The sequence below is a fragment of the Pristiophorus japonicus genome, chromosome 5 (assembly GCF_044704955.1).
Source record: "Pristiophorus japonicus isolate sPriJap1 chromosome 5, sPriJap1.hap1, whole genome shotgun sequence".
NCBI lineage: Eukaryota > Metazoa > Chordata > Chondrichthyes > Pristiophoridae > Pristiophorus > Pristiophorus japonicus.
In genome coordinates this window covers 46,918,361-46,932,155 of record NC_091981.1, presented here as the reverse complement: position 1 = coordinate 46,932,155, position 13,795 = coordinate 46,918,361, and the positions used below count along the sequence as shown (strand labels likewise).

Genomic DNA, 13,795 nt, shown 5'->3' with positions numbered 1-13,795 from the left:
TCTGTGCAGGGAGTCTTCACATATGCACCGTGAGATTATGGGTGCATTGGGGAGTGTGCCACGGAGCGTGGATGCACTTGCTGTGAGTGTGGCGGAGGCTGCCTCCGCATGGCCCATGCCTCTCAGCTGTCCACTGAGACCATTATTTGCCCATTTAAACTGGGAAACGGCATCAACAAGCGAAGTAGAGTCCCAGAGATGATAGCGCGTGTCATGGTTGACATGGCAGCAGCCATGACATCCCAGGCCGAAGCCATGCAAGGTCTTCGTGATATCGTATAGACACTGGTTACTAGTTTGCAATCTCAGACTGCAGCAGTTGAAGCGCAGACTGCATTGTTTCAGGCGCTCCCTACGTTTATGCAGTCTCAGAGTGATGCCATGCAAGCAGTGTCTGCCGCTATCCTCTCTGTCGGACGGGAACAGATGGTGCCACAGCAGGTCAACAATCTGTGGGGGTACATATGATGCTCTGGCACCACCCCGGAGGAGTGTCAGTGTGCTGCAGGAAATGGAAGGTGCTGTCCTTCCTCACAATGACAGCATTCCGGCTCCCGCCACTGCCAGTTCGCCTTTGTACCCGTGGCACAGTGCGCGGTCATTATTAGCTGTATCACTCAGCACACTCCATTTAAGCGAAGCGTTTCCCTAATGAGCCACTGCCGAATAGCCCTGTCACCACCAACATTGGTATTCTGCCTCCTCCATGACTGCTCCTGGTCCTCATCAATTTGCTGGACATTTGGGGCATTCGCTCACTCCTGTTTCTCCTCCTTCTCCCTCTCCTCCTCATCCTCCTGATGAGGGCCTGCGATCCCCACCGGCAAGGCCTGGGCCCTCATGATGGCCAAGTTGCGCAACATGCAGCGCACCACAATGTTGAGGGGAGTATTGAAGGCTGCCTCCAGTGCAGTCCAGCATCGTAATTGTTGCTTCAGCAGCCCAATAGTCTGCTCTATGATGTTGCAGATGGCAGCATGGCTCTCACTGTAGCGATGCTCCGGCTCTGTGGTGGGGTTGTGGAGGGGGGTCATTAGCCAGGTGGCCAGGCCATATCCCTTGTCCCCGAGTAGCCGGCCTCGGCCTTCCCTTGGTGGGACAGTGCTCTCCTGGAGGATAAACGCATCATGTGTGTTTCCAGGATACTGAACATTAACTGTGAGGATGCGCTGCGTGTGGTTGCACACCAGCTGCAAATTTAGGGAGTCGTATCCCTTTCTGTTTCTGAAGTCCTATGCATTCTGGAATGGTGCTCACAAAGCCACTTGCATGCAGTCAATTGCTCCTTGCACCCTAAGGAAGCCCGCTAATTGGAAAACCCACATGCACGCTCATGCTGTTTCTCCCTGGTCATCGGAAAGGTAATGAACTCCATTCGACAGGTGTAGAGAGCTGTGTGACATTGCAGATGCAGCGATGTGCTGCGAATTATGAGTTGCTGCATATCTCCCCTGTTGCAGCCTGGAAGGAGCCAGAGGCATAGAGGGTGAGTGTCACTGTGACCTTCACTGCGACAGGTAGTGCAGTCCTGGTGCCGACGTGAGGCTACAGGTCTGCCTGCAGGAGCTGGCATATCTCTGTAATGACCTTTTGGAAGTGCAGCCTTCTGACACAGTGTTCCTCGGACAGGTCCAGGCATGAGCATTGCCGCCGGTAAATCTGTGGGGGATAAGGCTCCTGCCCCGACCTCTAGGGGCTTTCCTTTGAATGCGTTTCTCTCTTCATGACGTCTTGCTAGAGCATGTAGAATGCGATGTTGGCGAACTAATAATGCCCCCCTTAAAGTTTGAGAGATTACTTTTTCTCAAGCTGAACTGTTATGTCTGTCTGCCGCTGCAAACTCGGAGGTTTACCACCGTGCTGTGTGTAAATGTTCACTGGTGACCTCCGAGGGAAGCGCTTCCTCATCCCTTTAAGTAGCCACCAGTTAACGACTTTGCAAGCCTGTACCAACTGTTTTTCCAGACGTTGTTATTGGCGGGTGCTCAATGAGACACAGGCACCGAATTTTGCGACCATGGCGCAAGCATGCATGTTGCACCAGGATGATCTCCTGATTGGAGTGATGGTCAGCAGTTAGGCGCTAGTGGTTTGTGCCTCTAGTAAACCTCGAGCGAATTTTCCATCGGGGAGCTAAAAGCTGCGCACCCAGTTGCTAAGCTCTAATGTTTGTATTACCACCCCCTCTGGCTGCTAACTGAGGCTATATGTCATGTATTCAACCAGCATTGTAACTCATGTATAATCTGACCTAAGTTGTACACTGTGAGAACAATGACCACTTGGTGGTGAACTCCTAACCTGGACCTTCAGGTATAAAAGGGGAAGCTCCACCCACTGCCATCACTTGAGTACTAAGGAATAAAGGACAGGTCACAGGAATAAAGGGGCCTCATGTGCATTTATACTGTATAGTAAGGACATATCAATGGTGACAAGAAACTGAAATTTAAACCACGCGAGCATGGCCACTAGCAGAACAGACGAGAGGTACTGTGTTAAGGAATGGTTGGGACAGAGATTCAACATTGTTAAAGCAGCATACAGTTCTCCAGGCAGACAAGGGCAATCGGGCATGCCCCAACATGTAGTCGAACCCAGGGGGGGAGTTCGACAGAGACAATGGCAAGTTGAACGGCGATTCACGCCATTGCAAGGGACAATGCGGCCAGTAATGGGACCATCAACACCTGTTAATGGCGCACTCAAGGACAGTCACAGGGGCAATCAGGGACGATCGACTGGCAAGGGACCTTTTGTTTCCAACAACAGCTCATTTTGGAGGCGTGGAGGCACACACTCAGCCGGAGTTTGCAGAGATGAGTAAAATACCTGCAGAAATGAACGCTGGGGGAAATCGCTGGAAGCTGAAGTTCAGCGAGTTCATGTGGAGCACGTGTACAGTTCATACACCAGGTCGCCACCGATAATGATGAAAGTGCTCCTCAATGGCATCCCAGTATCAATGGAGCTAGACACGGGGGCCAGCCAGTCCCTGATGGGTATCAAACAGTTTGAAAAGTTGTGGGCATCCAAGGCCAGGAGGCCAAAATTATCGCCGATTGACGCACTGCTACGGACATACACAAAGGAGATCATTCCGTTGCTAGGCAGCGCCACGGTAGTCGTGACCCACAAAGATTCGGAGAACAGGTTGCCACTCTGGGTTGTCCCGGGGGACGGTCCTGCACTACTGGGGAGGAGTTGGCTTGCTGTCATGAACTGGAAATGGGGCGATGTCAATGCAATTTCCTCTGTGGAGCGAGTATCATGCTCACAGATTCTGGACAAATTTGACTCATTATTTCAACCCGGCATTGGCACTTTCATGGGGGCCAAGGTAGTGATTCACATAAACCTGGACGCCAGGCCAGTACACCACAAAGCCAGAAGGGTGCCGTACGTGATGCGGGAAAAGATAAAATGCGAATTGGACCACCTGCTGAGGGAAGGCATCATCTCGCCAGTCGAATTCAGTGACTGGGCGAGCCCGATTGTGCCGGTGCTCAAGGCGGATGGGTCGGTCAGGATACGTGGTGATTACAAGGCCACCATCAATCGGGTGTCACTCCAAGACCAGTACCCGCTACCGAGAGCAGAGGACCTCTTTGCGACGCTATCCGGTGGCAAACCTTTTTCAAAATTGGACCTGACCTCAGCTTACATGACCCAGGAGCTGGCGAGTGAGTCGAAGAAGCTGACCACCATCACGACACACAAGGGGTTGTTTGAGTACAACAGTTGTCCGTTCGGGATTCGCTCGGCCGCCGCGATCTTCCAACAAAATATGGAAAGCCTCCTCAAGTCGATTCCAGGGACCGTAGTTTTTCAGGACGACATCCTCATCACAGGTTACGATACTGAAGAACGCCTCCACAACCTGGATGAGGTGCTACACAGACTGGACCGGGTAGGGCTGCAACTGAAAAAGGCGAAGTGCGTCTTCCTAGCTCCAGAGGTAAAATTTCTGGGGATGAGGATAGCAGCAGACGGGATCAGCCCTACTGCGTCCAAGACGGAAGCGATCCAGAGAGCACCCAGACCCCGCAAAACGACGGAGCTGGGTTCATTCCTGGGGCTCCTGAACTATTTTGGTAACTTTCTTCCCAAATTGAGCACGCTGCTAGAGCCGCTACACGTGCTCCTACGCAAAGGTCGCGAATGGGTCTGGGGGAACAGCCAGGAAAGGGCTTTTAATAGAGCACGCAATTTGTTATGTTCCAACAATCTGTTAACGCTATATGACCCATGTAAGAAACTTGTGTTAACGTGCGATGCGTCGTCCTATGGTGTCGGGTGTGTGTTGCAGCATGTCAATGTTAAGGGTCAGTTACAGCCAGTAGCTTATGCCTCCAGAAGTCTGTCCCAGGCAGAAAGGGGCTACGGGATGGTAGAAAAGGAGGTGCTCGCATGTGAATATGCGGTAAAGAAAATGCACCAGTACCTGTTTGGCAGGAAATTTGAGCTGGAGACAGATCACAAACCCCTAACGTCCCTTTTGGCCGACAACAAGGCCATAAATGCAAACACATCGGCCCGCATACAGAGGTGGGCACTCACGTTAGCCGCCTATGACTATACAATTTGGCACAGACCGGGCACCGAAAACTGCGCCGATGCACTCAGCAGGCTCCCACTAGCCACCACTGAGGGGGCTACCGAGCATACTGCTGAGATGGTCATGGCTGTTGAAGCTTTCGGAAGTGAAAGCTCACCCGTGACAGCCCGTCAGATTAAAGTCTGGACAAATTGAGACCCGCTATTGTCTCTAGTCAAGAAGTGTGTCCTGAATGGGGACTGGGCAGCCACGAACAGGGCATGCCCTGAGGAATTTAAACCATTTCACAGGCGCAGGGATGAACTCTCGATTCAGGCCGATTGCCTACTGTGGGGAAACTGCGTAGTCATGCCCCAGATGGGCAGAGAGGTATTCATCAGAGAACTCCACAATGAGCACCCGGGCATTGTCATGATGAAGGCAATTTCCAGGTCACACGTTTGGGTGGCCAGGGAGAGACGTAGATCTGGAACTTTGTGTTCGCAGGTATAACACGTGTGCCCAGCTAGGCAATATGCCCAGGGAAGCCCTCTTTAACCCCTGGCCATGGCCCGCCAAGCCTTGGTCACGCATCCATGTGGACTACGCAGGTCCTTTCATGGGAAAAATGTTTTTGGTTGTAGTAGACGCCTACTCCAAATGGATCGAGTGTGACATTTTAAATTCAAGCACATCCTCTGCCACAGTAGAAAGTCTACAGGCAATGTTCGCCACTCACGGTCTACCGGACATCTTGGTCAGTGACAATGGCCCGTGCTTCACAAGCACTGAATTCCAGGACTTCATGGCAGGCAATGGAATTAACCATGTCAGAACAGCACCATTCAAGCCGGCCTCAAACGGCCAGGCAGAACGAGCAGTGCAGATAATCAAACAGGGGATGCTCAGAATCCAAGGGGGTTCCCTACAAAGCCGCTTATGACGCTTCCTGTTGGCCTACAGATCCCGACCACACTCACTCACAGGGGTTCCACCCGCAGAGTTACTAATGAAAAGGACGCTCAAAACCCGGTAATCCCTTATACACCCCACCATGAAAGAAATTGTCAAGAGCAGGCGCCAGTCACAATATGACTACCATGACAGGAATGCGAGGACGTGATGTATTGATGTAAATGACCCTGTTTTTGTCCTCAACTACGCTGCAGGGCCCAAATGGCTCACAGGCACTGTGATTGCCAAAGAGGGGAATAGGATTCTGGTAGTTAAACTTAACAATGGACAAATCTGCCGCAAACACGTGGATCAAACAAAAAGGAGGTTCAGCAACCCCATAGAAGAAGCAGAGGAAGAACACGATATAGAGTTCACTCCACCACAGGTGACCGAACACCGGAACCAAAGGGAGGAGAGCCCAGTCACTGTGGGCAGTCCGGATAGGTCTGAGGCACCGCAAACAGCAGACACTCAGGCCAGCGCCCAACAACCAGAGCCCCAACTCAGGCGCTGTACAAGAGAGCGTAAACCACCAGAGAGACTCAACCTGTGATCCCAATAAGACTTTGGGGGTGAGGTGATGTCATGTATTGAACCAGCATTGTAACCCACTGTGAGAACAATGACCACTAGGTGGTGAACTTGTGGGAGACACTCCTAACCTGGACGTTCAGGTATAAAAGGGGAAGCTCCACCCACTTCCATCACTTGAGTGCTAAGGAATAAAGGACAGGTCACAGACTGACCTTCTCTCAAGCATGGGTCTCGTGTGCATTTATACTGTTTAGTAAGGACGTATCACTATAGACAACCGAAAATCCAGCCCCCTGAAATCAAACAATTTAAAATGCCTTCTGACAGCACTAAAAGCAAATGCAGCATTAGGAAACGAAAAGTATTGAACATTCAGCAGAAATTAGAAATTATAAAGAAGTCTGAAGCAGGCAGAAGTGTGCGTACTTTGATGGACGAATATGAAGTTGGATCATCAACAATTTATGATATCAAGAAGCAAAAGAAAGATTTAGAAAGTTTCACTGCTTCTTCCGTGAAGGCAATGTCCCGCAAGTATTTGCAAAAGCCGAAGCTTGACAAACTAGACCAAGTGCTTTATGAATGGTTTTCTTTGAAACAGTCTGAAAGTGTGGCAATTTCAGGGTCAATGATTACAGCAAAGGCCAAGGACTTCAAGATGAAAATGAATTTAACTGAAGAGTGCATTTTTTCAGAAGGTTGGCTCACACGTTTTAAGCATCGTCACGGCATTTGCCAACTGGATGTGACGGGCGAAAAAAAATCAGCAGACAATGAGGTCGCACAGAACTTTTCAAGACTATTTGCTGAAATGGTGCAGGAAAAGAAATTGACTGCAGATCAAATATACAACGCTGATGAAACTGGCTTACTATGGCAGTGTTTGCCAACGTAGCAGTTGGAGAGGTTAACAATCTTGAATTGTGTCACTGCCTCTGGAGAACATAGACTTCCACTTTTAGTGATTGGCAAATCAAGGAAACCACGGGCTTTAAAAGGAATTACTCATTTACCAGTTAGCTATAAAGCTCAGAAAAGTGCGTGGATGGAAAGGACATATTTATGGAAAGGTTTTCAACAGAATTCGTCCCCCAAGTTCGAGAAAACATGAAGAAAATAGGCAAGCCTAATGGAAAGTGTGTGCTGCTTTTGGACAATTGCAGAGCACACCCACATGCGTCAAAATTAGTGTCTAGTTGTGGCAACATCTTTGCATGCTATTTGCCCCCAATGTGACCTCGCTCATTCAACCTATGGATCAGGGTGTCATACAAAACTTCAAGTGCCACTATAGGAATAACTTCATGAGCAAATTAATTAATAGCGATCAATCAATCTCTGATTTCCAGAGAGCATACAATATTGAAGATGCCATCTATGCATGTTCGCTGGCATAGAGAGAAGTAAAAAACATTACATTGAAGAGGTGTTGGCGCAAGTTGTGGCCCAATGTCATATTTGAAGACAGTGCTTCTGATGACGAAGAATTTGAAGGTTTTTATGTACGGGCTAATAAAAAACAGGCTGTAAAAGAAATCGTGAGATTGTCAGCAGTGCACATGAAACAAACGCACTTAAATCCTTAGCAGAAGATGACATTGCTAAGTGGATAAATGTTGACATCGAAGCAGATGTAACACAAACTTATACTGACGAGGAACCTATCGGCATAGTCACCAATAAAGGTAAATCTGATGAAAAAATAAGTGATTCAGACAATGAAATTGAAGAAAAACAAAAAATGACTTGGACATGTGCTGAAGAAGCAATGAAATATGTTGTCGGTTATTTTAAGGAGAATTCTCATTTTACTTCTCACGAAGTTCTGTAAACTCATATCATCCACAATATTTTAATTAAGAAGAAAATGAATTAATTTAAACAAGCAGATATAAGATCGCTATTTTAAAAATCAATCTCAAATGTCAATGCAGAAAAAGGAGCGTCTGCAGACGAAGAAACTTTGACAGAAGTAGCAATTGAAGAAGAAGCAATAGCAGAATAAGCAAATTTAACAGAATAAAATAATAAAATAACATGAACTAAATATTTTGTTTCATTTATTAGACATTTATTTTTAATTTCGAAAAATTATGAATCAATTTTCATTTATTTTATTACGTTCACGTTCAAATAACATGAACTAAATCTTTGTTTTATTTATTCGACCATATAAATTTAGCACTTGTCAATTATTTTATATTTCAAAAAGTTATGAATCGATTTTCAATCTGAATAGCTCATTGGAAAGAGCGGATCAAGATCTATATGATACGATATATAAAATATTTTGTGTTTGGTTCTATCACCTTCAAATATTAACTTTAAAATGTAAACTCGCCCTATCGGAAAATTTGTTTACCCAGGGTTGCCGAATCCCCAAACAATCCGGGTAAACGAGAGTTTACTGTACATTAAGAAAACCAGTGGTCCTAGACTGACCCTTAGGGAAAACCACTGTATACCTTCCTCCAATCTGAAAAACAATGTTTCATCACTACTCTGTGGGGCATTTTGGAGGGAGAGGGTGAACAGCCAGAGGTCATGGTCCATATCGGGACCAATGACATAGGTAGAAAGAGGGATAAGGTCCTGCAGGCCGAGTTTAGGGAGCTAGGAGAGAGATTAAAAAGCAGGATCTCAAAGGTAATGATCTCTGGATTACTCCCGGTGCCACGAGCTAGTGAGTACAGAAATAGGAGGATAGAGCAGATGAATACGTGGCTGGAGAGATGGTGCAGCAGGGAGGGTTTGAGTTTCCTGAGCCATTGGGACCGCTTCTGGGGGAGGTGGGACCTGTACAAACCAGATGGGTTGCACCTCAACAGAGCCAGGACCAATATTCTCTTGGGGGAGGGGGGGTTGCTAGTGCTGTTGGGGAGGGTCTAAACTAGCTTGGCAGGGGGATGGGTACCTGAGAATATAGTCAGTAGGGAGGGGAGTAAAGCTGGAATTGAAAAGCAAAAATGTAGAAAGTGAATTTGGAGGACAGAGGAAACATACAGGAAAAAGTGGTTAAAAAAACAAATTTAAAAGCACTTTGTCGAAATGCATGTAGCATTTGTAACAAGATAGATGAGTTGATGGCACAAATAGATACAAATGGCTATGATCTGATAGCCATTACAGAGACATGGTTGCAAGGTGACCAGGACTGGGAACTAAATTTCAGGAGTATTTAACAATTAGGAAGGACAGACAGAAAGGAACAGGAGATGGGGTAGTATTGTTAATAAAGGATGAGATTAGTGTATTAGTGAGAAATGATATTGGCTCAGAGGATCAGGATGTTGAATCAGTTTGGGTGGAGATAAGGAATAATAAATGGAAAAAGTCACTAGTGGGTGTAGTCTATAGACCCCCTAACAGTAGCTACACTGTTGGACGGAGGATAAATCAAGAAACTTGTAATAAAGGAGTGGCAATAATCATGGGCGATTTTAACCTTCATATTGATTGCAAATTGGCCAGGGCGAGGAGTTCATAGAGTGTATCCGGGATAGTTTCCTTGAACAGTACATTGCAGAACCAACCAGGGAGCAGGCTACCTTAGATCTGGTACTGTGTAATGAGGCAGGATTAATAAATGATCTCGTAGTAAAGAATCCTCTCGGAATGAGTGACCATAACATGGTTGAATTTCAAATTCAGTTGGAGGGTGCGAAAGTTGGTTCTCCAACCCGGGCCCCAAGCTAGACTACAAAGGTATGAGGGCAGAGTTGACTAAAGTGGACTCCGAAAATAGACTAAAGTATGGGACGGTTGATGAGCAGTGGCAGACATTTAAGGAGATATTTAGCAACAAAAATATATCCCAATGCGAAGGAAAGACTGTAAGAGAAGGTATAACCATCCGTGGCTAACTGAGGAAATAAAAGATCGAAAAGAACGACTAAAAAAAATGATAAAGAGAGGGAAGATAGAATATGAAAGTAAACTAGCATGGAATATAAAAACAGATGCTAAGAGTTTCTACAGGTACATAAAAAGGAAAAGAGTGGCTAAAGTAAATGTTGATCCCTTAGAGGATGAGACTGGGGAACAGGGAAATGCCAGAGATGTTGAACAAATATTTTGTATCGGTCTTCACAGTACAAGACACTAAAAACATCTCAATAGTGGACAATCAAGGGGCTATATAGGGAGGGAGGAACTTAATACAATCACTATCACTAATGAAATAGTACTTGGTAAAATAATGGGACTAAAGGCGGCAAGTCCCCTGGACCTGATGGCTTACATTCAAGGGTCTTAAAAGAAGTGGCTGCAGAGGTAGTGGATGCATTGGTTATAATCTACCAAAATTCCCTGGATTCTGGGACGGTCCCAGCGGATTGAAAAACCGTAAATGTAACGCCCCCATTTAAAAAAGGAGGCAGACAAAAAGCAGGAATCTATAGACCAGTTAGGCTAACATCTGTCGTTGGGAAAATGCTGGAGTCCATCATGAAGGGAGCAGTAGCAGGGCATTTGGAAAAGCATGTTTCAATCAAGAAGAGTCAGCATGGTTTCATGAAAGGGAAATCATGTTTGACAAATTTGCTGGAGTTCTTTGAGGATGTAATGAGCAGGTGGATAAGTGGATATGGCGTATTTGGATTTCCAGAAGGCATTCGATAAGGTGACACATAAGAGGTTACTACACAAGATAAAAGCTCATGGGGTTGGGGTTAATATATTAACATGGATAGAGGATTGGCTAATTAACAGAAAACAGAGAGTCAGGATTAATGGGTCATTTTCCGGTTGGCAAACAGTGACTAGTGGGGTGCCGCAGGGATCAGTGCTGGATCCTCAACTATTTACAGTCTATATTGATGACCTGGATGAAGGAACTGAATGTAACGTAGCCAAGTTTGCTGATGATACAAAGATGAGTGGGAAAGCAAATTGTGAGGAGGACACAAATAATCTGCAAAGGGATATAGACAGGCTAAGTGAGTGGGCAAAAATTTGGCAGATGGAGTATAATGTGAGAAAATGTGAGGTTATCCACTTTGGCAGAAAAAAATAGAACAGCAAATTATAATTTAAATGGAGAAAAATTACAAAGTGCTGCACTACAGAGGGATCTGGGCGTCCTTGTGCAGGTACAGCAAGTAATCAAGAAGACAAATGGAATGTTGCCCGTTATTGCAAGGGGATAGAGTATAAAAGCAAAGAAGTCCTGCTACAACTGTACAGGATATTGGTAAGGCCACACCTGGAGTACTGCGTACAGTTTTGGTCTCCGTATTTAAGGAAGGATATACTTGCTTTGGAGGCTATTCAGAGAAGGTTCGCTAGGTTGATTCCAGAGATGAGGGGGTTGACTTATGAAGATAGGTTGAGTAGGTTGGGCCTATACACATTGGAGTTCAGAAGAATAAGAGATGATCTTATTGAAACATATCATCATAGGCGGTCCCTCGAACATGGCTTCCATATGGGTTCACAGATGTTTCAATGAAGGACCCGATATTCCAGTCATGAACTCCAATTGAAGGGGTGGAAGATCCCGGGATGGCAGGACTGACATATGAAGAAAGACTGGAATGACTAGACTTATACTCACTCAAATTTAGAAGAATGAGAGGGGATCTCATAGAAACGTATAAAATTCTGACGGGACTGGACAGGTTAGATGCAGGAAGAATGTTCCCGATGTTGGGGAAGTCCAGAACCAGGGGACGCAGTCTAAGGATAAGGGGTAAGCCATATAGGACCGAGATGAGGAGAAACTTTTTCAAACGGAGAATTGTGAACTTGTGGAATTCTCTGCCACAGAAAATTGTTGAGTCCAGTTCGTTGGACATATTTAAAAGAGAGTTAGATGTGGCCCTTACGGCTAAAGGCATCAGGGGGTATGGAGAGAAGGCTGGGGTGGGGCACTGAGGTTGAATGATCAGCCATATTGAATGGCGGTGCAGGCTCGAAGGGCCGAATGGCCAGCTCCTGCACCTATTTTCTATATTTCTATGTTTGACAGGGTTAGGCCTTTATCAAGTGGCAAGGGTTAACCAGGATGAATGGAGACCTGCTCTGCTGCACGGACCTAGTGCGCACACATATCGCAGTGTGGGCTACCCCATGCTGACCCAGGACCCTCGGCTCTTCTGGGTCTCGTACCCTCATTTGCCACACCTCCACCATGATCATGATCCATACTATCATCCACAATGATGTTATGGGTAGCCAGGGTATTGTTCGCGAGTGAATGGGCATTCTGTCGGGCAAAACAGTGGTGGCAGTGATTGTACACTTAGGGGAACCACGGGCAGTCAGAGAAGGGGAGGAGGTTGGAAGTTTCTGTTGTGTATCTGTAAAGCATGCACTCCCATGTTCCGCCACCAGGGAGTGCATGCACTGAAATCCCATGGGATCCCAGCATCCCTTGGGAGCACTGTATATAAGCCGGCCCCTAAGGCCTATTCCTCATCTGGAGTGTCTTAATAAAGACTGAGGTCACTGTTACTTTAACCTCCCCGTGTGCAGTCTCATCTGTGTTAGGAACACAATAACTGGCATCGAGTATACAAATCCAATGCAAAGATGCAGCAAACTGTGGGCATTCTGGAGAAGTTCTCGGAGGGTGATGACTGGAAAGCCTATGTCGAATGGCTAGACTAGTACTTTGTAGCCAACGAGCTGGACGGAGAAGGAAGTGCTGCAAAAAGGAGAACGGTCCTCATCACGGTCTGCGGGGCACCGACCTACAGCCTCATGAAGAATCTTCTGGCTACGGTGAAACCCACAGATAAGTCATATGAGGAGCTGTGTACACTGGTTTGGGAGCATCTTAACCCGAGGGAGAGCGTGCTGATGGCGAGGTATCGGTTCTACATGTGCCAGTGATCTGAAGGTCAGGAAGTGGTGAGCTACGTCGCCGAGCTAAGGCAACTTGCAGGACAATGTGAGTTTAATGGCTCCCTGGAGCAAATGCTCAGATACGTTCTTGTACTGGGCATTGGCCACGAGACCATCCTACGAAAACTTTGGACTGTAGAGACACTGACCCTCAGTAAGACCATTGCGATAGCATAGGCGTTTATGTCCACCAGTGATAACACCAAACAAATCTCTCAGCACACAAGTGCTAGCAATGTTCATAAATTAACTGGAACTGTGTTTGCGAGCAGACATATACAAGGCAGAAACCACGAGTCTGCAACTGCCAGCAGGCCTCAGGTGACCCAGATGACTCAGAGTCCGCGACAAAGGATGAATGCAAGGCGTTGTGGAGGCTTCCATTCAGCCTATTCATGCCGCTTCAAAGGGTATGTTTGCAAGAACTGTGGAACAATGGGGCGCCTCCAACGAGCTTGCAGATGAGCTGCAAGCTCTGCAAAACCTGCTAACCACCACGTGGCAGAGGAAGATCGGTCCATGGTGGATCAAAGCAATTTCGAGCCTCAGAGGAGGCAGATGCTGAAGCACACGGGGTGCACACATTTTCGACGAAATGTCCACCTATAATGCTAAATGTAAAATTGAATGGCTTAACCATAGCCTTGGAACTGGACAATGGCGCTAGCCAATCCATCATGAGTAAAAAGATGTTTGAGAGACTGTGGTGCAACAAGGCACTCAGACCAGCCCTGAGCCCCATCCACACGAAACTGAGAACGTACATCAATGAGCTCATCACTGTCCTGGGTAGCGCCATGGTCAAGGTCACCTACGAGGGCACGGTGCACGAACTGCCAGTCTGGATTGTCCCGGACGATGGCCCCACACTGCTTGGAAGGAGCTGGCTGGGCAAAATCTGCTGGAACTGGGATGACATCC

At 46.9% G+C, this 13,795-nt stretch overlaps 1 pseudogene; it reads left to right on the top strand.

The window, feature by feature from the left end:
• The first annotated feature begins 6,383 nt into the window (after positions 1-6,383).
• On the top strand, positions 6,384-7,859 carry LOC139264076 (jerky protein homolog; annotated as a pseudogene).
• The last annotated feature ends 5,936 nt before the right edge of the window (positions 7,860-13,795 follow it).